General features: G+C 35.5%; 1 protein-coding gene across 5 annotated transcripts in view; it reads left to right on the top strand.

Moving 5' to 3' along the window:
* The window catches only part of LOC105194638 (basement membrane-specific heparan sulfate proteoglycan core protein), a 288155-nt gene that overhangs the window by 57874 nt on the left and 207327 nt on the right, over positions 1-22954 (top strand). For 4 of the 5 annotated variants that reach the window (XM_026130854.2, XM_026130853.2, XM_026130852.2 and 1 more), the window contains exon 1: positions 14813-18381. The exons of the other annotated variant lie outside the window; for it this stretch is intronic. The gene's annotated coding sequence lies outside the window, so the exon portion shown is untranslated. Of the gene's footprint in view, positions 1-14812; positions 18382-22954 lie in introns of those variants that run through there. 5 annotated transcript variants of the gene reach the window in all.

Raw genomic sequence — 22954 nt, 5'->3', positions numbered from 1 at the left:
TATGGGTGAAGCTACCATCATCGTAAAGCGCGACCGCTCGACTATTCCGCACCCGCCGCCATTTCACCCTTGAATTCTCTTCTTCCACCCTCAACCCCTTCAAGTTTCTCCAAGCTTCCATCGTTGATGACGACCTCGCGCTCTCCACTGGACCCCTCGGACCGATCTGGCCTCCACCCCCTGGCTGCGCCCCTTTAAAGTGAATTCCAATACATTGGGATGCGACCAAAATGGCATGGACGCGAGCCGATCAGGCGAAGCGAGATTTGAATGTCTTGCCCGGGAATTGCCGACGGAATGGAAAGCGAGAGAAAGGGAAGTGCAATTGTTGAGACCTTACCAGCCAATGTGGCTCTCGGTCTCGCACTCTCATGACCCTATTTTCTTTTGTGCCTTGCATGTGTCTCTTTTTATTTTCACGACGTATGTAAATATATATATAATATTGAAATTTCTTTTATGCCGATGCCTCTTACGGCTAACCATATTCGGCAAGAAGTATTTCCTTTTATGATCTCCTTATGTAATCTCTATTTGTGTATTTTGATCATCAATGTCGTCGATGAATTGGAAATACAGCCAAATTATATTTTAGCACAAAATAATATGTGACTTGGCTATACGAGCTTTAATAACATTAAAGGACAGTCGTATTATTGATATATTTAAATATACACTGGATTTTCCTTGTTTCATTCATTTTGTATCAAGTGTTTTCAATATTAAAAATAGTTTAGAAAGCAGCATCAGATTAAAGAAAAATAATTTTTTTTTAAGAAGAATAAATTGCTTTTAAACATATTTTAAATTTTTATTTACTGCAATAGCACTTGGTTTAGAAATATAACTTTGCGTTTGCATTACAATAATTTTTTTAAAATATTTTAAGATTCCGTTCATATCAAACGGAAGAGTTCGGATTTCTCTACTTATTACAGGTACATAAATAACAAAATGTACACATATGATCAATATCTCGTTTATCTAGTAACAAGGCACCGATATAATTTTTCCTGCAAATGTCGATAAATAAATATTTCTTACGAATCTTCTGAACATATTTACAGTATTCCTCTACTATGTTTGAATATCTTTATCGCTTCTTCTGCTTGACTCTGCACGTGCAGCGCTACCCCAGCATGCGACTACAGACGGATTTAATATTTTGCGCCAGCATAAATCTTCCTCTCAACGCGAAATAGAGAGAAATCCGGAAAAAGGGATTGTGAGAAATCGAATAAATGTCTCATGTTTAGTAAACTCACGTTGCGCATTGTGATTGTAAACAAAACAGCTTTATTACATTATTATCATGTTACCGTGAGATAAACCAGCAATGTAACAGAAGACACATTTGCATATCAAAAAATGATAAATAACCAATGTGATCCATATAACGATACATATTACAAGAAAATTAATTGGACAAATTACTAGATTCATAAATATTGGAGATAATTATACAAGTATAACTGAAATTATATTATTATACATAATTAATTATAATAAAAATTGTAAAAAAACTTTAGGGGTTTTGTTTCTTTTTTTAAATAAATAAAACTTTTGTTTCTTTTTTTAAATAAATAAGCCGCCCTGCTATACTGATATGCAGAATAAAGCGTAAGTTCTCCAAGAGAAAAGTGCAAGCTCACGCTGAAAATGTATAAAAGAAACTTTAGTTCGGTTCCTTCGGGTCATATAAAACTTAGCTCAACCACGCCCTTGAGTCTTTCGCGAGATATAAATATCGTACGGCACGAGAAGGACACGAAGTTTTGATTGTTCAAAAGTAGTGATTTTGAAACTCACGGCACTATATTTTGTCAGGTATTTCACTTTGCCGTAATTTTTGAAGAGCATTCTTTGGAAGTTACATGCAGTTCAATATGTGATGTATGTCTTATATTGTGAGGAAAGTTTCTTCATTTTTATGTAACGCTTTTCACTCATATTACGCGGACACTTTATTTATTTAGTAAATAAGCTCGACACTTTGTGGACTGCATTTAAAAGACGTTTAAGTATCGGCATATACCTTGTGCTCGCTTCATTTAAAAATAGTTGAATATTAAATGTAATTGTTTTCAATCTCATTAATGCTCAAGATATATTTTAGGGATGAGGCGAGGAGAACATCTCGCATTATTTAAAAGCTTCGTCACTCTTGCATATAATTTCATTTCTTGAACTTTCTTTAACCAAAGAGATGTAATTTGACAAGTTTCTGATCACTTCGGATTCTTTCTCTTGCCAGTATCAAATCTAAAGCCCGTCTCTTTCATTTCCGCCCAGTCGCCGTCGCCTGAATGCAATACCGCATGCCGTTGAAAAATCCAGCACGGCGAAGATCGAAAGTGTCGCCTTGAGCGAAACTTACTCCTCCGTTACGAGACTTAAGGTATCCAAAGTCCGCTCAGAGGGATGAGCTGCAAGGCTCAAGACTACCGAGTTACCTGTCGGTATAAATCCCGGCGCGTTAGGAGACACAGTAACTTCCGGTTCCAGGCTGGCGCTCCCGCAAAGCAATTTGGACCGGTCTACCATGCATAAGTGATCCAACGATCCGCGAGCAGTACACAAACTTGTCACTTATTCTGTAACTATGCTGTCAGGGACCTTGGGTGCGATTCCTCTTCGTATATCGCGTGCGCTCGGTCTCTGTCTCTCTCTGTCTCTCTCTGTCTCTCTCTCTCCCCCCCTCTCTTCCGCCCTTCCACCCTTTCTCTCCCTTGTTCTCTTTTCACCCCTCTTTCGTCTCGCGAAGCGGAAGATGTATCGCGCAGTTACATTCCCGCCTCTAAATCCTTCCGAGTGAGCAGTGCCACCGTGAAGAACATACAGAACCAACTTTGCCCCCGTCCACGATGCGGCGCGTTCGCTAAAGGGGATGAAAGCGGTATCTATATATGTGCAGTCGGCAGCCAACTCTCGGTGCAGTTTTCGAGATTTATTTATCGCTCTGCACGAGGTGGACCCTCTTCGGCTATTCCTTATGGACCGCCTCACGAGCGTCTTCGTTAGCTGTCGTAGGGTGCGGAAATACGGAGGTGGCTGTGACGAATTATCTTAATGATCGCCTTCGAGCATCCGATCTTCGTTTAATCTCTGAAGCGTTATTTGATGGTCGCACTAAGACTAGAAGTGGCTGAGACGCACTCGTTTTGCGGTGAGCCGGATTAAAGGAATTGCACCTTCGTTAGATTTCGAAGGATTAATTCGGAACGGCGATTTTAGATGAACGTCAATTTAGTTTTCATCAATCGCTCCTAAATGTGAGCAAACATTTCAACAAATGTTTGCTAACGTTTAAGAGCGATCGACATGGTATTATTTAACGTATATTTAAAAATTAATAGGGTTTACCAATTTTAATATTATAAATTATATATCCTTATTAAATTTTCTTCGAATTTTACGTTGTAAACTTTTTAAAGATTATGTTATATAATATATTTAATTGTTATTGATATATTTTTAGTTTCTTTTTAATGATAAATTCTTTATAATGATTTAGTTTTTTTTTTAATTTAGAAAATATTGATAAGTAATATTTTTTCAAACTTCTATAGTAGTTAATTAATATCATAATAATGCAATTTTTAAAACGCATGTTACAAAATTTCAATTACTGATAAATATTCTATAATTTTATTAGATTCTTAGTTTCGGTCAAAGTATGTCACATTTGACAAAACATTTTTTTTATTTTTCATGAATTTCTATAAATTATAAATGGTGTCCGTCTAGAGACGCGAAAAGCTAGATATTTTTCCTTTTTCCCAAAGTCTTCGAGCGAGAGATCGAAGACTACAATACGTATGAGCCAGGTATAATACATCGAATCGGGACGAAATGCCTTTTCACAAGTTCTTTTGAGCTTTCAAAGCTCGGAACAATATCTGACTTGAGATTGGGGTCGCGGGAAGTCCCTCGGGTAAGAAGTGTTATCTACGTTTCCCCAAGCCCGAAACGAGACCCCCACCAACCACCATTCAGACTACCTTCAACCCCTTTTTGCAGACCTAGCACTCACTCCCCATTTTAATCACTACTTCTGATAGCCTTCTCAATTGGATCAGGGACTGGTAAGAGATGTGCACACTATCAATTTTCACTCTATATGTACTATTACAATTTGACCATTTGTAGCTCTTTTAATTTGTTCAATACAAATATACACTTTTATATTAACCTAATATAAAATATATAATTAACATATAATTCCACTCACATTTAATAATCATATTTTTATGTAATTTACAAATCGATTTATTATTATTTCTTATTATCTCTCTGTAAATTTATATATTGATTAGCACATATGCTGCAGCTACAAGTGATATTTATGATATTTTACCAACTGTAGTGTAGGATAAAGAACGATCTTTTGACGCAAAACTTAATTATAGTTACGTACTTTGAACAATAGGTTTATTATACAGTTATGCAACTGTTATATTTCTCTTCGGTGAGTATTCAACGCGTAACAGCATAGCAATGCATGCAGTTACAGTAAGACGCTTCTTAGTCCGTGGAACGCTATGCTTATTGCTTCATCTATGCAGAAGTTAGAACAATGGCGCAAGTTGCAGTGCTCTGGGTTATTATACTCCAATTCATTGTTCCGATATAAAAACACGTCGGATAAATATTGCGTATGTTGGATAAATTACAAAAATCCAAACACAAATTTTGTGTGAAATTCTTTCTGTGTTGTATAATTTTGATGATCAATTTGCTAATTTTTGTAAATATTTTCCTAAAATAATAAATTAATTCTTGTGCAATTACTAAATTATATAACACATTTCTTTCTCTTGCAAATATCGAGATATTAAAAAGCTCATGTTAACTTCATGTTATAAAAAAACTATTATGGAGAAATTTATTTGAATTATAATTTTATAATTACTATTTATATTTTTGCTTATATTTTATTCGAAAAAGAGATAATTCATTATTAATATTAAATTTAATATTAATTTTTGTTATAGTATTAAATTTATAAATTATTAAATAATGAATTTAATATTTAATTTTAAATTATTATTAATTAATAAAGAAATTAATTTAACTGTTTTCATAATTAAATATCTATTATATAAAATATAAAGTTTAAGAGCAGATAAACAAGTAATAATATTTATATTTTAGCTTCATATTCTTGAAACATGGACATTTTTTATATTGTTGCAGTGTTTACCGGCGAAATAGTTAATATTTTTATATGATTTACGAAAGTATTTTTATCTCCTGCCAGCTATGTCGCATTTATTACGAGCAAGTTAGATAGCAATTAACACGATTAAAAGTTTGTCATCTGCGCCAAGGGCGCAGCTATCCGCGAAAGTGTTCTATAATGCAGGCTCGAGTTGTGAAAAGACCATATTCTCGGTTCGCCATTAAGCCCTCGATCGTTCGAGTGCTAATTATTCGCGCGGGTCTAATGATGCCAATTAAAATCTCCTACGATTCCGTCTCTCCCGTCGGGAATTTCATTTCGCTGACTTTCTTCATTTGCCTTTCTCTTCCCTTGTTTGTTCTTGCACATTTTCTGTCTCTAGTCACTTTCGTGCACAGTTTAAAAATTAAACCTTTTTTACATATTTATCAAAATAATCATGTTCCATATTCATCGCGTCACAATTCCTATACATCTTGGAATTAGCGTCGATAACATATGTTCAGTAAATTTAGATACATATTGCTTTCTCTCTCTCTCTCTTTTTCTCTCTCGGGAAATTCGATAAAGCTGCATTAATTATGAGTAATTACGTATCGTCGGTAAATAAGAAATATAACATTCCCCTGGATTTCGATGAAAGCCGCTACATTATAAATTCGGTAATCACGTTTCCGGACTCATTAAACCGCATGATAGATGGAATCGTGCGATGAAATCGAATTTGAAATGCGAATATCGACGCGCTTGACGAAGTATAACGATTTGTAACATGATTTCGCACAAAATTTTGTCAATTGGTATAATTTATTTTTATCTCTATAAATATTTAAATAATATGGTACTATGCAAATAAAGTTTTAGGTTTCTGAAACTAAGTGAACATTGCCTCTTCTCTATGATCAATTTGATTACTATTATTGAATAAAGGAAACAGTGGCATTCTATTACATTCGTGATCTTTACATTCGTGTTGCATTTTTAATTTGACCTCAATATCTTGGAGCCTTTGTTCCGTTCCTTTTGCCGTCGAACGTTATTTGCCATGCGATAGAAACACGCGTCTGACTGAAATAAGCAAAGATCCTTCCGCATCATTGCCGGTGGCGAGATTAGGTCCAATTTCCTAACTTAATCTCAGCAAGAGCGAGGATCTCGCGGCACGCCGCAGGGTCTTGGCGAAGGTAACGGATGGTTCTCTGTTATTGTTATTGAAATGTATAGCTGATGCGTTCGGTCGCAATGCTGCGCGTTTGGAGGTAGATATACACACCTATCGAAGGAGTATGGAACAGGATATATCTGCAGCATCCGGCACCACTTGGGAATGGTTGACTAGGGTTCGGTAAAGGGTGCAAGGCGATGCACGGTACGGATTTGGTGATGTAGCAGTCTGAGATGTGGCCGCAAGCTATGCACGGAATGTTCCCGTAGGAGCCCGGTGGTTTGGGGTGCGAAAAGGGGGTGGTTTGATCTATAGGACAGTGCCATCTTAATTAATTTCCTCTCAATCCAGAATCGCGCTCTCTAAGAGCTTTGATACGATAGCGATCATGTCGTGTACATGATCATACTACATGATCGTTAATACTCTTAAGTCGTAAATTATGGTTATAAGTTTGTAAAATCATGATTATAATTTAATTACATGCAGCGTGAACTACAAGAGGTTTATATTATTAATAAAAGATTTTTATTTTTTAAAATTTGTATAACAAGAATATAAAATCTTTATAACATCCTACACTTTTATATACATATATACATATATATGTACACACACACACATATATATATATATAAGAAAGTGTGAATTTATTAACAAATGTGTGGTTTTGTATATTTATATACGAAAATGTGAAAATCTGGATTTGTATAGTTTTACTTGTCAAGCCGGATATTGTAAATAATGAGTGAGAGAAAATAGTTTTTTGTCTATTTAAAATATATGTATATATATATATGATACATAAAATGCGTAAAATATAAAATCAGTTTTCCAAAAGCTGGGTAGAAAACCAGAATAACGGTGTGTCATCAAAGTTTATATGAAATACGCGTACAATGTAGATTGGAATATCGATTAAATCGTTATTTTAAGTATAGCATGCTGCCATGTAGAAAAGTTGACTTTATCAATATGCATTTTCAAGCTAAACGAATCAATTAAAGTTTTATTGAAAAACCCATATTAAATAATTCTGTGCTTATATACGATGTACAAGGTAGATTGAGATATTGCATGTTATTTAATTACGTTTTTCTTTGAGCAGGAAAATTACATACCAATAATTGATTATAAATTACTTTATTACTTTATAATATACTAATATTGTAAAAAGCTTAATATTCAAAATTAATTTACATATTCTTTTTGGTTACCCATAAACAAATTATGGTTTTCTGTAAATTTCAGCACATAAATGCAGCATATACTTGCTCAGCAAATCCACACTCACGTTTTGTTTTGATTTCATAAAATTTTAAGTAAGACACAAATCAAATGTCTCAAGATATTGTCAAGTTTGCCTAATTTTTTTTACTTGCTCCCGTAAAAAAGTAAATTCGCCACTTCTAACGACCATTTTGTACGCGGAGACGGTCAGATCTCTCGGTAGCGGTTAAAGCCGACGACTAGTCAGCCGGAGTCCCTTTCAAGTGGTGCTACTGATAGCCAGACTTCGCTCCAATAATCACTGACCAGACGCTCATTCGGACATATTATATTTTTCTTCAGAGCTGTGCCTGACCGTGACAATAAGAATTAATCGATGTCTCAGCACTTTCTTTGCGGAACGCTCTTTTTCCTCTTGGCGGAAGAGCGACGGGACAGCGGTAGAGTTTCTCAATCGCCACGTTACCGCAGATCATTTCTGCTCGTCCCGAAAATCGTCATAAAGTTTCTCTAGCAGCATGCCGTAGTGCACAGAAAGTCGTAAACTATCGATCGTAAGGTAGTTTTGATTGCTACTGGAATCTCGCACATCTGCCCTGTGAGAAAGGAACATATTTCACAATGTAACGCGCTAGTGTAACTGGACGCTGTCCAGACGTTCCAGCGGACCCAGGGAACTTAATTATTATCCTAGGAGCGTATAACTTTCGGTTATTCGCGTAAAAGTACTGTTATCGTCTTATTCCATTATTGCTCAGTTTTATACGAGCGAACGCTTAAAGTCGCCTGTGCAGAAAATGAATTGAATCAATCGTTTTTACATTACAATAAAGTAATTTACTCTTTGAAAAATAATAATTATAGGTTAATTGTTTGAAATATGCATTTGTGCCATTGTAAATTATAACGATAATCGTATATGATTCATCATACCAAAGTTATTCCGAAACGTGATTTTTCATATTTGAACTCTTATAAAGGAAATATTAGCTTTCGTTAAAGAATTTATAACTGAGAGAAAGTACGCGAAGCGCACTTGAATATCGTATACAACGCAGGACACGGAACTTGTTGCACTTCACCTACTTTTTAGAGCCCAAGTTAGCGCGATTCTTTAATATTTATATATTAATTATTCGATTCTTAAATATTTATATTTCTTTATTTTACAAATTTCAGCTTCGTAATTTTTAATTTTGTTATCAATACTATATGTCTTTTCAAATATCCATTGGTTATTAAAAATGCTTTAAAATTATGAGCTCTGCAATTGTATAAAAGTGAATACTTGGAAACGCTTAAATTGCCAAGCAATCAATTTGGACTTTTGTGAAGAAACAGACAGATATAATGGCACGATGACGTAATGAGAGTGGAAGGTGCGGAAATATTAGGATTAATAACCCTTAACATTATCAGAAGGTAGCCCTCGCTAGGTCGACAAAAAAGAGACGGAGACTAATGGATATTGGTATATGTCGTGGTCATTGTTGGCGATCGTTTTTATTATGACGAACGATAACCCACACGATTGGGCGGGTCACATTGTTTAGTTTTCTCATGTAATTTGTTAAGATATTGATATTCTTTTTTTCATCAATTTATGATTAATACATATTTAAATTTAACTACGTCAATGTTTCAATGTTTAATAAACTAATATCATGATTCAAATGATTGATAGAAAAAATATATATTGGAAAAAGCCATGGGTTTGCTCTAAGTTTTTTTTTTTTTTTGTAACTTGGACCAAACTTAGTGAAAATTATTTAAAAAAGTGATTTTTAATATAAGTAGTACATAATGAAATGGCGGAAATTATTTTACCTAAAATTGAATTAATATAAAGATTAACAATTAGCAGAAAGGATAAAGTTAGAACTTATAATTGTTGTACAGCACCGACTATCTATTTAGGAGTTTTTTGTAGGTTTAGACGATTAATATTACAAAGATATATAAATGTTAGAATAAAAGGTTTGAATAGGTATATTCAAAATGTACGTTTACAAATGTCACTTATAAAATACTGAATAATTTCTTTGTATTGTTTCTACATTTGACGTGTGGAGGAAGCCCCAACCTACACATTTAGCACACTGTACTCAATCTTCGTTGAATGACTTTTTGCAAATGCTGTATTTAGAGACTTGATCAAAGTCTAGTTTCCTCTTTGTTGAATCTTTTTCCTTATTTACCTTTTTCCCTAATTTCCTTCCGCTTTGATTTGTTTGACTTTTCATTAATTTCTTCTCGGCTTCTCTTTTATCTGCTTTTCTCGTTGCTATCACTTTATTCTCTCTCATCTCTTCTTTTCTCTGTATTCAACTTTTTCTCTTTAATCAGTTTCTTTTTTTCTAAAGTCTAAAAAAGTTGTTGATGTTAGAATCTCAGATTTTTGTGTCCGTTGCAAGTTAAATAAACATCTTTCAATTTAATTTTAATTGCTGACAGATTAAAAACCTGTTTTTAATTTTCTTTTTTTTTCCTTAATTACAGAGGATAAAAGAAAAAAATTTTGTCAGTGAATTGAACGACATTTAGGTGGTCAGTACTGCATGAAAGGCACATAAAAATGTTTTAGATTATAATGCATAATGTATAAAAAAATTATAAAACTAGTGCTACTTTTTTATCTAACAGACTAATAAATAACAAAGTTTATCACCTAATTTATGTAGTATTTAATTTAATATTATTTTAATTAATTTTTATAGAAATTTAATTTTTTTTATATTTTTAAAATGCAATAAAGTTTTTAATTTACGATATTATTTTTGAAATAATCAACAATATTTCTGTCAATTATTTTAAAATTTTAGATATACATAAATTTAATATTTTTGTTATATTGATTTTGCTGTATTGACTCGACATATGTATGCAATAATCCAAAAAGTGTATAAATAAAAGTACAAGCAAAAAGCGTCAGTTATACAAAAATAATTGTGCAGGTACACAATAGTGTTGCGCAAAAAAAAATAAATTTTTAGGAATAAAAGTTTGCAGTGGACTATTTTTAATGCTTTCGATATAGTATACGAATAGTTTTCCATAAATACGCCTTGAATTTTTTTGTGTGCATTTTTGTATATTGCGTACAATCTTGTTACTCTACATTGCTGATCTGATCTTGTAATATTATATTGCCATTTTCGAATGTTTCCGAACTGTACATATAAATCACTGTGGCAAATAGTATTTTAATTTTATTTCTCGCAGTATAGATAGGATATGGGAAATATTTTTAACCTTCAAGTTAGTTTGAACACGTTAACTTGGACATTAAAAATATTTGATGTACATACTAACATATGTATTCGAAAATGGAAACAAACAATCTTCATTTTAGTTTTTTTAATTTATTCAAGTTTATTAAAATCAATTTCTTGATTTTATCATTCACATTATAATTTTTTCTAATAATAACAACAACAACATAGTTGCATGGACATGCGTGGACAATCCATGGATGGAGTTTCAGCTTCAGTCCCCTTTTGTTTTATCTCTTTCCGTAGGGATGACTGATCCATATAGTTATTTAGGTTTAGCGAACTCGCAGACCCGAGCTCAATGCACTGCGAACACTCACACATTTGTACCTTACGTACATCCACGTATGTACGTTTTGTGAGTGTAATATAATAAATATTTGAAAAAAAAGTAAAAGAAATTTCATCTAAAAAATAAAAATGGATAAAACGACTCATACGTGTGTTTGAGATAAATAGGACAGGATAGCGCAAATAAAATTCATTTTTTTTACTTTGTCTTTTAATAATCTTTAAGAAAGAAAGATGTTTTGTCTTTTTGAGTCAAACAATGAAGAGGAAAAGAATTTTAATTTGAATGAATTTAATTTAAATTGAAGTTGCTTTAATTTAGAAAATTAAACGTTACAAGTGTCAAAATAGTTTTGATTGTAAAATCAAAATTGCAAAAGAAAGACATTGTAATATTGCAAAATTCTTACCTGTGATTTAGTGTTTGATCGTGAGTTAAGAGTGACAATCGCGTGACGAGAAATTAAAGAAGATACAAAAGTTTTAAGCGTATTATGCAAGCGCTGTGTGAAAAGTGAGATCAGGAGTATCATAGTTATTGAAAATGCTGGCGCTTAAGCGTTATATGTAAGTATAAATCTGTGTGCGTGCGTGCGTGTGTGTCGGAGATGGGACCTATTGAGTTAACTATCCTCGTCCTCGGGATCAGGGAGCAGCACGTTAGGAAGTTATAAGTCTTTAAACTTTAATTTTAACTTGAACTCGACGGCGCTAAAGTTGGTTTAGTTTTACCTTACTTATACTTCTGCGGTCAGGACCTGGAGCCTTAAGAAGCTTCAAGATTCCACGATAAACCCCGAACGCTTTACATTATGGAGCAGTAAACTAAAAAGACTTTTGATGTAGACGCGCATTCTGCTTTTTTTTTCAACAGCTGCACAATATTCGCAATAATATCTGATTCCGTGAAAATTTAACGTAAATTCATTGTGATGCAGTCTGATTTTATGACAAACAGTTTTAGTACTGCGTTTGAGACGTAAATGAAAATGGGCATTTATTTTCACGGTGCAGCGTTGCTGTTTCGAATATTTCCTGTGACTGCTCGCACATAATTCATTTTTTATTAAATTTTCTATAATAATTTTGTTTTATTTTATTCGTGTTTTTTTTTATTCTTTACTAATTTTAAATCGAAACTGATATTATAAGATAAAAAATATTAAATAAAAATGTTAACAATATTTTAAATTTCAATAAATGTTGAGATATTCTTTCTAATTGACATACGTGAAATTTATTTTTGTATAAATTACATAAATTGAATTATATTTGTTTCTATAAAATTTTATCGGAAAATAAATTCCTTTGACTTTTCCATTCTATAGAACTGATCTCATCGAAAAAAAAATATATGTTGTTTATCCCAAGTTCAATTATTCACTTTATTACGAAGTTTTATAAAAGTCTCATAAAAGTTTATTAAGGTTTAGATACACTTGCGACACGCCAGCTATTATTTTACACGCAAATGGATTTATTTTTACGCAAAGTAAGCGTACTTCACTAAATACGCCATTTGAATATCTCGAATGTAAATTCTAGCGAGCGACGGTGCCATAACGCACGCATGAGAAGAAACGCTATCGTATTTTACTGCAGGCGAAAAAAGAACGGGATTTCACGACAAGCGTGTGCCGTTTCGTGAAAGACACGGATGCCGCTATCTTCCGTTTTGGACGCCATGCAGAAAAGACGCGACGCAAAACGGACACGCTCGTTTCATCCGCTCGTATACGCAAGCAGGCATTTGTTCCCACCCACGCGCCATGAGGTGCTGGTCGATCGGATCCTCGCGTTTGTTCCGCCCGATTCGAAAATTCGTCTACCTGCGGAACACGGAAGTTCCGGTGGCGCGTGTCGGTTCCTCTTGTTTTTTTTTTCCGCAAAATCGAGTTTTCCCCAGTCATTCGCGCATCAGTCAACGTCGGTCGCCGTTTTTGCAAATCGCGGCGTCGCGATATCGGATAGGTAATTTCCGAAATCTCAGCCGTACATCGGATGATCTATTGCCGGCGCATCGGCCATTCGATACAGCTAACGCATTAGACCGTTCTATGCATTCGACATCACTGAGATCAATAGACACTTCTGACACGTTACATCGCGATATGTAACAAACGGAGGCGGATCAGGAGTGTACGTTACCATCCACGGTCAACACTGTATTGCACGCATTATATCCTATGTACGCATAATTGACATACCACGTCGAGAGCGAGCCATTAACGTCGATATACGAATGCCACAATCGGGATTGTTCACTTCATAAATGCCCAACAACGAGCCCGATAAAATATTTTCTTCGACTCTATCTAGTACAAATGTCCTTGGAGCTACATACATCGAGAAAAATGTTGTAATTGTATCAACGAGAAGTGCATTCTGACATTACCATTCAGCATTCTGCTTATCACGAAATTTTTAATTTTTATTATAGAGTGTTTGATAGATTTAACAGCAGGTATCTAGTTTGAATCTTTCTAGTTAAATCTACGCACATTTTCTTGGTTAAATTTTATGACACACGCATTTTATGCAACCATATTTTTTTCCGTGTATTTTATTTGAAAATTACTGCAATTATTATTAATATTGTTTTGCATACTTTCGTGAGATTAGTTTTCATTTGGGACAATCAGCGAAAAAATACTAAATTAATTTTTCTTCATCGATTTTATGTTTAATTATTATATGCTCGCTGGGAACTTTTTTTTTGCGTAAATGATCACCGGGGATGATTTTTACACCCTAGTTAAAAGTCATTGTTATCAACTACATAATATATATATATATACAATGTTATTGATTGTTTTATAATTTATTAATATCTAAGAACTTTATGCATAACGATTTAATGATATTTTTCGAAAAAAGTAAGGAGAAATTAGAAAATATGAAAAAAAAGTTAAACAAATGGAGAAGCTCATTAAGTAGCTTATTATGATAGTATTTCTAAGAACTAAGGAAATTAATTTAAATATTTGAATTTTTTGTATTATATAAACTTAAAAATATTATAATAGTTTATAACTTAAACCTTATTCAAACTCATATTATTATTTCTAATTTATAATATAACTCTTACCATATTGGATTGATTTTATAACATGAACGATCACCTGCACTATTTGTTCAATTTCTCATAGTTTCACTACATCGGTATTGTGAATATACGAGTCATGAAACTAGTTTCTATTGTGCAATACAAATAGAGTCTCGGAATCTTTGAATGAAACCTTCATAGGGTGAATTTTGGGGCAGTAAAAAGTTTTTTTGCGACGTAAATTTAATTTTTTTGACGCGAGGATGTTAGAAAACGTCGCAGACAACTATTCTCGAATTAAATTACATCAGTTATGCATTTTAAGTTGCGCCTGAGAGACAGGTGATTGAAGATTAATATTGTGAAATAGCTACACCCATCTTCGTGCTAATCTACAATCGGGGAAGAGCACGATTTATCTTCCAGGAAGATAGCAGTCACATTGCAAGTCGGCTTCTTCAAGAAATCTCTTATTCTCTTGCGCGATTCGCGCGCCTCAAACTCCGGGCGACTTAGCTTTTCCTCCGCCACTGCAGCCACCCTCCTCCTCGGGGGAGGGTTGAACGTCGCGACGCGCAGGAGGGTGATTTTGGTTTGCCCCTCGCTCGTAGCGACGCTAGCGCCGCGTCGGAGGCTCCAGTCCGACCTCAGCATCACTCGTGGTGGTTTCGCGCGCGCATCCGCCGCTAAAGTGAGACCACTTTCCAAGAGGAAAAAAATCGAGATTCCGTCCTGTTTCCGGCGGTACCGGCCGGTACCGTCCCCGTCGTCGCGTCGCATCAACCAACTGGCGTGATAAAAAATTTCGAACGGTGAGATCGTGTCGAGATCATCGAAAAGTCGCCGAGAAGAATCACGAGGAGTGCGTTTTAATGAGAGGGGAAACGAAATCAAACGTGCGGGAATCAAACCGCGGCCAGTCGACGGGTGCGAGTGAGTGAGTGATCTATCGATCGCTGACTAGGATCCCAGCTAGTGAGCCGCGTGTGCGATTAGGAAAAGGGTAGATCCTCTCAGCTTTGGGATATTTCAACGTCTCAACTTGACAGCAACACGTTTGTTTACCGCTTGTCGAGCAACCTGTTTTCTTTTCGCGCGCCTCGTGAGTTTCGTCGATCTAAGTGCTTCCAATCCGGGAACGGTGAAATGTATTCGCGGGAATGCGGGGATTTTCGACGAAAGCGCGGGATGATCGAGGAATTCTGTTCGACGTAGAGGAGACGCTTGGGAATTCCCGAAGACTAAGTGTGCGGCGAGAAAGGAGGAGCGTTACGCGGTATCGCGGGGAATTTGCCGAAAATCGCAGTGGAAAAATTTGTTTCGCGGGATAACTGTCTTAGAATGTGCTCGAGATGCGCGAGTAATTTGAAATAAATTTGATCCCGGGATTCTGCGGCGGCGGGATGACCGTTGAAGTGAGAATATCCGCGAAACACATTCAGTGAAATCCGGATTAAAATGCTCTCACCTGTGCGAATTTTTCTAGTACAAAATTGTTACCCAAATACGACGAGTGGAACATTGCGGCGCATTTTCGTCATTTAAAAAAAAAGGACCCCGAAATTATCGAGGAAAAATACAGCCGCGGAACACTCGAGGTGCAATCGAGCGGAAGGCTTCTCGCGCGTTTCGAACGTGATAAACTTTATGCGATTTTTGCGGGGAACGGATACGCTTTGGATACGCCTCTGGAGAGATTCGAAGGTGCTCAAATTTGAATTGAACCAATATAACGTTCGACGGAGATATTTCTGCGGCGGTGCGTAAATGTGTCAGCAAAAATCCGCATTAAAGCTTCGGCGTCGGGCTCTCTCCAATATCGATAAGCTTCGCACGAGTACGAATCCTCTGGTTTTAAGTGGCACTTGAATGCGCGAGAGCTCGCCCGCGAATTTACCTCGAAAAGTGGCGCGAATCTCTCGGCTCCGCTGCGCTCGTAAAAAATCTGGTTTTTATTTATAGCGGCACGCGTATGGTCGTTAACAGAACTCTGCAGATTCGGACATTCAATTTTTACTGGGAGAGTAACGTGAGTTATAAATTGAATACATTATAGATGTATTGCAGATTACCTCTGTGTCACGAGGTAACGGTAAAAAATCAAAGAGGAAAAGGTTTCAAGGAAGCTGACAGTGACGTGGATTTTGATTTGCGATAGAACGCATAGTATATTTTATAAAATCCATGTACATACAATTAGAGACCTATTAAAATTTGGGAATTAAGGTCGCGCTCGAAGGAAGCGCGCGTAATTTTTCCATGAAGAATGATAAAGTTTGCAAGAACGATAGGCCGCGTCGCGGAGAGACGTACGCAATCGGGCGAAATCCAAGTCATATTTAATATTTAAACGATCAGCGCGTGCCCCCGTTTATAAAGGTTTCGGTAAGAATCCCATTTACTTTCACAAAGAGCGTGAAGGATGCCACGTTCTTCGGGCCACCGCATTATTCCGCGTGCGAATTCTTGAGGGTCTTTCGGTCGGAGTACAGGCATAGTTGGTCCCGAGCGGAAGTTATAGGGAAGTGCGCGGGAAGAGTAAGGGACGTTTGACGTCGAGATGCCGCGGTGGTCCGCGAAAGGAGAATCGTGAATGCTCCTACGCGGAGTATTGCGCCCGTAAATACTCGTCGCGAGTGAAACAACGTAAAATTCGTCGAGGAACACGTCGTAAGACGCGCGGAGGTCTTGACGATAACGACGGCCGCGGCTCGCCAGCGCCCGTCCTCGGAGTGTTTCAAGTGCTCGGAGAACCGTGAAGATAATAGTGTAGCACACACGTCCGAATGTATGGTGACTGTTGGAACGGTAGCGCACGTGAACTGTAAAAATACAGTCGCGATAACAGTAACGTCGCGCTGCTCTCCCTTACGTGACCAGGCGTGGCGTGTTCTTCGAAAACGATTACGCCAAGTGCCGCAGCGAAAAGTACTTGTGAGACCGAAGGTCCGACTGACCGCTTGATGTACCGCTTTCCGACGTGCAACTGCGGTTTTCGGACGGCCGTAGTGGTTGTGCGAGAAGCAAAGATAACAGTTACGGTTGACATTAGAGCGCCTTTCTCGTCGAAGTGTCCTTTGCAGGCGTGAACTTTTTTAAAGTATAAAGTGCAATCGTGATTACCGTTTGAACTTTTTATCAGCGCGTTTTATCGGCGTAATTAGCCGCCTTTTGAGATCGCAACACATCGGGATAAAATTACGGCACGTGTTGTACCTAAATTGTTACACTAGTACGGAACGTATATGAGGGAACGTCACGGAGTTATGCAATTAAACGAAGAATATTGCGAATGTTGCAGAAGTAAAACAACGATTACATTGCGTAATTAGTGCCGAAATACGGCTTTTGTGGTTAAAAAAAGAAAAAGATAAATAGTAACAAATCGTCCAAAATACAGAATTACGCTCCGCGCGTATCTCGAAATAAAATTGTGTACGGTGACTAAAAAGAAAAAGAGGAATATATAGAATATATAGGAAATAAAACTCGCTTTTTCGCGATCGATAGCCAAGATAAAATCATAATATACGATATGCGCGACCGGCAGTAACAATATTGACATTGCCAACGAGTGAAACTCTCTTCTCGTCATCGTCGATTACACGTTTTTCGGCGTACGCGAAAGGCTGCGGTCGTGGACGGGAAAGTGTTGACCGGTGCGTTCTATTAATTTTCCATCGCGTGGCGCAAAGTTTTTCGCGAGTTAAAGCCGAAATTGGAGCAGCGCGACAGTTGCGTGCCACGAGAGAAGATCGCACGCGACGTCGTCGTGGTGGAAAGTAAAATATGCACGCGGGTAAAAGTGTCGATTGTATACTCGTCGAGAGCGCCGCGAAATTCCGCGAGTAAATTGCTATCGTTCTCGCGCGAAGCAATCTGTATCATCATGTGTTCTCCAGCGGAGAACTATTGAACGCTCTTGAGTGTCGGGGATTGTGTTGCGACGCGAGATCGTAGCCGTCGCCTTGAGAATCGATCGTACGAGAAGAGTGCCGAGCGTAAGCTGTGTTGGAAGTGGTTGGATACTTCGTAGCGAGTGTCTCAAAGGGTTGTCCCTTTTTCGTTGCGTTCTCATCTACTACCCGACTCGATTCCGTGCCATTGTCTTCCGACCGTTCGATTCGGTGTTTCTCGTGAAAAGCGATTTTCTCGTGTATACTGCTGGAAGAAGAGGAGCGCGACTTGTTCGAAGGTAAACTTTAAATCACCTTATTAATTTAATAATAACCAACTTTGTAGAGAACTGCTAGGGAAGTATATCTCAAACTAGTGGCATAGTTAAAACCTGAAGTTTTATTTTCTTATTAAAGAAGCAATTACAAATTGTATAGACGGAAGGAAACGGTGTGTAAAAACTTATAAAGACTCAACTTTTTGAAAAGATTAGAAAACATTGCTATATATATAAGTGTATATATGATTACTATCAAGTTTACATAAGACACGTAATATCTTGAAACAGATAACGCAATTTAAAAGTTATATAATTTCGAGGAGTTAAAAATAATTTAATATTAAATGTAATATCTACCTAAGTCGTAGTAAGAAAATTTTAACGTAAAATTAGGAACGTAAGCACCAACGGTACGTGCACTAATATAATAGTTTCGAAAATGTATTACATTCTTCAACTTTTCCTGATTGCGAGATTCTATGACTTCTGTAAGATTACATAGATCCTTATATTCATGAAGTACAAAATGAGTTACGAAATTTTCTCAATATTTTAAGAACTACGGGAATGCTATCTTTTTGAATAAAAATTTCTTTATTACATTAAATCTTCTTGAATGATAAATATAATGTTTCTGTTTGTATAATAATCAAAATTATAAAATTTACGTAGAGATCACGGAAGTTTCGTGCACTTTTTCCTTCACGCTCTTTCTTATTTAATTTTTTCATACGAATATATTTTATGAGAGGGAAGTAAATAACATAAAATATTATTTATTCTTTAATTATCAGTATTTTAAATAATATTTAAGCATAATGGGAACTATATTTTTTTTAGAAATAAAAAATATTATTTATTTAAATAATTTTGGAACAAAGTGATCCCATTTATGGAGATTATAGTGAAGTTGTTGATTATAATCGAGCATTATCACGTTCTCGGATAATTTATTGAACGTACGCTGTTAGAGCGCGATAATTAAAGGGCTGTCACAGTTTTCTAGGCGAGCAGTTAGTTCTCATTTATAAATGAGATTATAATGAATCGCGGGCGCAAACTCAATTTCTTCGAAGTCCCTAATGGATTTGTCACAAAAGAATGTTAGCTTCGGGAATGGGAAGAGTTTAGGGGCTCTCTTAATCTGTCTTTACTGCTTTCTCATTACCTAGAACTCCTGGAGTGAAGGCTCATTGAAATAAACGTGAGGACTAAATTAAACGGACGAAAGTCCGATATCGCTTATTTACGTCGCACGTTTTTCAAACTTGTCTTTGCTCGACAGCTTTACTTAGCTGTCGTTGGTCAAACAGGATTCGTGAGATTACTACGCGAGAGTGGAAAAATTTTATTTATTCATTTCGCGGAATGTTCAATGCGCGATAATATATAAACGAAGAAATATATTTATTATTATTAAAACATGTTATAGCTTTTTTATCCATTATTTATATAAATTTCTTATAATTAATCATGCTGGAAATCAATTAAATGTGACGTTTAATTAAATATGATATTTCGAGTTTTACAAATTGCATTTTACACACACTACCTTTGATATTAATTCATTCGCAATATTTATATTAGTGTAGGTACATATGTTTCAAACAATGATTTTAAGGGAACGCTGTTGCGTTTTGCTCAATAAATAAATATATAATAAAGTGCTGAAATTAAAATTTAAAAGTTTGTAGTTTAAACGTTTGCAAAATATACGGAAATTTTATAAACCAACCGCAGACTTAAATTGCATCTAAAAGTTTATAAACCTGTAATTACCGGTTAAATTCCTTGCCGTTACAAATAACTGCGATATTTGTAATAGAGATTTATTAATTCACCGTAATAAAATACGCGTCGAAATTCTAATTTACAATTCTCAGAGTTGAGAATTAACGAATTTATGAGAGTTAGTCGATTATCAAGCTAAGCACATTCTTCTCCCCTCGCGTATGAAAACCGATGTGATACTTTTTTTGCGGTTTAGCAAATTGCAATTGTGTGAAATATCCAACTTTTCGCGGTTGGCATACGTGGGCGTACGTGTGCATATCTGCGCCGTTGCTGCGGGCATTTGCAACCGCAGAAAGAAAAACATCAATTCACCTTTCATAATAATACCGGAAAATAATTTCTCTTGTATTAAATTATAATAATTTTAATGCAACGCAACTAGGGCATTGTACCATGGCATACAAATCGATCTTTGAATAACCATAAATTCAGCCGTGCAATTCGTTACATATGGCGATAATGATAATTATTTTACTTGCACCTGCCTTTATTTTATCACTTGATTATTTGCTATTGTCAACGTATTTATGGTATTTTTGTATTTTTGTACATATGCTGCTTTTAATTTGCAAATATTATTGTTGCAAATATTATTGCAAATGTTACCGCAAACATTATCATTGTTTTTGCTTCGCAGAATAATTCGAAAAATCTATTAATCTTAGCTGCATACAACAAATGTAACAAAAATATAAATTATGAAATTTTCTCTATCATTTTAAACTATACAAACGGAAGACGTCAAAAGTTTGATTTTACGAAGTAGTGGATAGAATCCGAACGAACGGAAGATGAAAGAGAAGCAAGAAAACGAAGGACAGGGATACGAATAATGGACGAATCTTGCGCAAAGCTGAAATGATTGATGGAATTGCGCGAGCGGGAGCGGGGAAATAAAAGAAGGGGAGGAAATAGTTAAGCTCGTGTGCGGACTAGGTCGATGATGCTGTAATGCTCGAATGCAGTTAATTCGAATGCTTGCGATAATAGTAACACTATGGAAAGTCATCAACCAGCTGGCTCGGTTAATGAGTTTTCAAACCCTTTTCCGAGAACTGACATTTGCCATAGTTCGATTTTGAAAAAGCAATCTTTGTTCTCGCTTCCCTCGTTATTCTATGGATTTGAAATTGAAGTTGCAGTGCGCATTTAATGGAAGGAAATGGTATTAGGAGCATTAAGCAAAGTCAATGTAGTAGAAGTTTAAGTTAAAGAATAGTTGACATTTTAACTTTTTTTAATATTTTTTGTTTCTACATTTTGTGTACAGTCTTATTTTGAAATTGCTGACAAATTTCTGTTTTACACTGTTCTGTTAAATTTATTTGTAAAGTGTAAATAAAACTAACTTAAAGTTGACATATTGGTAATTGTTTTGTCATATGGACACGTCTGTTTTCTAAATTTTTAAAAAGAAGAAATTTATTAATATAATTTTTATATAATACAAATGTAACAAAAAAGAGTAAAGTTAAACTTCTTTCTTTAATCGGAAAGTTCTTTCCAATTTATTCCAACAGGAAAATTTTCTGATTATAAGTTTACAAAAATTATTCTTTTAACTTTTTGTACATTTACAACTGATTTATTTAAGAAAAAAATCTATTCGTACGTATGTTTAAGATAATTTCATATCTCAGGATTCTGCTTAATGGTGGAATTATGATTATTCAGATTTAATTCCAAAATTTACACAAGGTATGACCTAATGGTCTTCTACATTCATTAAATATCCAAGTTGTCACAGAAATATGTATGAACCTAAGAAGGTTATCGCGCAATGTAATTTTTCTTCATTAATTTTGTCCGGCTTACGTATGCACGAGCCAACCAGTGTAATGCACGAACCGACGCGGGTTTATTAGATAAATATTAAAATGTGTTTTACATTTGTTACACAAGTTTGATTGATATATCTTGATAATAAAAAAAAATAAATAAATAAAAACTTTCTACCTTGGAGATACAGGAAAAAATAATTTAATTGTAGAAAAATAAGTAATTGTAGTAATCTCCACACAGGTCAATCCATTATAAAAATCTTTTAGAAAAAAGTAATAAAGTCGTTTGAAAAAATATGTAAGAGAAGATATTCGTTTTTACTATAGGATTATAATATACAATGTATTCCGAGCATGATGATAAAGTTAATGAGATGCACGAAGTGTTTAGTTTTTTATTATGCATTTCAATCGTCTTTTACGTTTCATTAATATTAATGAAACTTTTAGTTTTTCTTGTATTGTAACGAGTGTAGCGCAAATAGGGGTATAGTTTTTTTAAATAATCTTTTTCGAAATACGAATCGATCAGATGACTTATCGAGAGAGATATCCAATGCAGAAATAACGAGAAATCCGAGCGTGTTCTCCGAAGCACTTATCAGACGACATTGATTTCTCTTCGTGCCACCACTGATGCATTGTACTTTTATATATTCATGTAGCAATTCAAAGTCCTTACGCGCACGAGGACATGGCGTAAGTCCAGTTCGCGCGAGATTTTCGGAAAAGTCGCCCCCTCGAAACTTTCGCATATTCTTGAAACCAAGTCTTAAAACTTTTCCGGTAGCTACTTGGGCGCCGCGGCATATTTTCTCGTTCGATTTAAGCCGAAGGATTTTACTATCCTCGCACCTAGAATTTTACGATCGGTGTTCCCATATCGCGATCGCGTCGGATAAACTTATCTGCGCTGCCCGATGTTTTGTCTCCTTCCCTCCCCATTCTCTTTCCCTTTTCGACAATGATTTAGTGGACCAATAATATCGGTGTCGCAATAATTTTCTCCGCGTGAC

The sequence above is a fragment of the Solenopsis invicta genome, chromosome 11 (genome assembly GCF_016802725.1).
Source record: "Solenopsis invicta isolate M01_SB chromosome 11, UNIL_Sinv_3.0, whole genome shotgun sequence".
NCBI classification, from domain to species: Eukaryota; Metazoa; Arthropoda; class Insecta; order Hymenoptera; family Formicidae; genus Solenopsis; species Solenopsis invicta.
The sequence above is the reverse complement of the archived record's forward strand: the minus strand, read 5'-3'. Positions and strand labels throughout refer to the sequence as shown.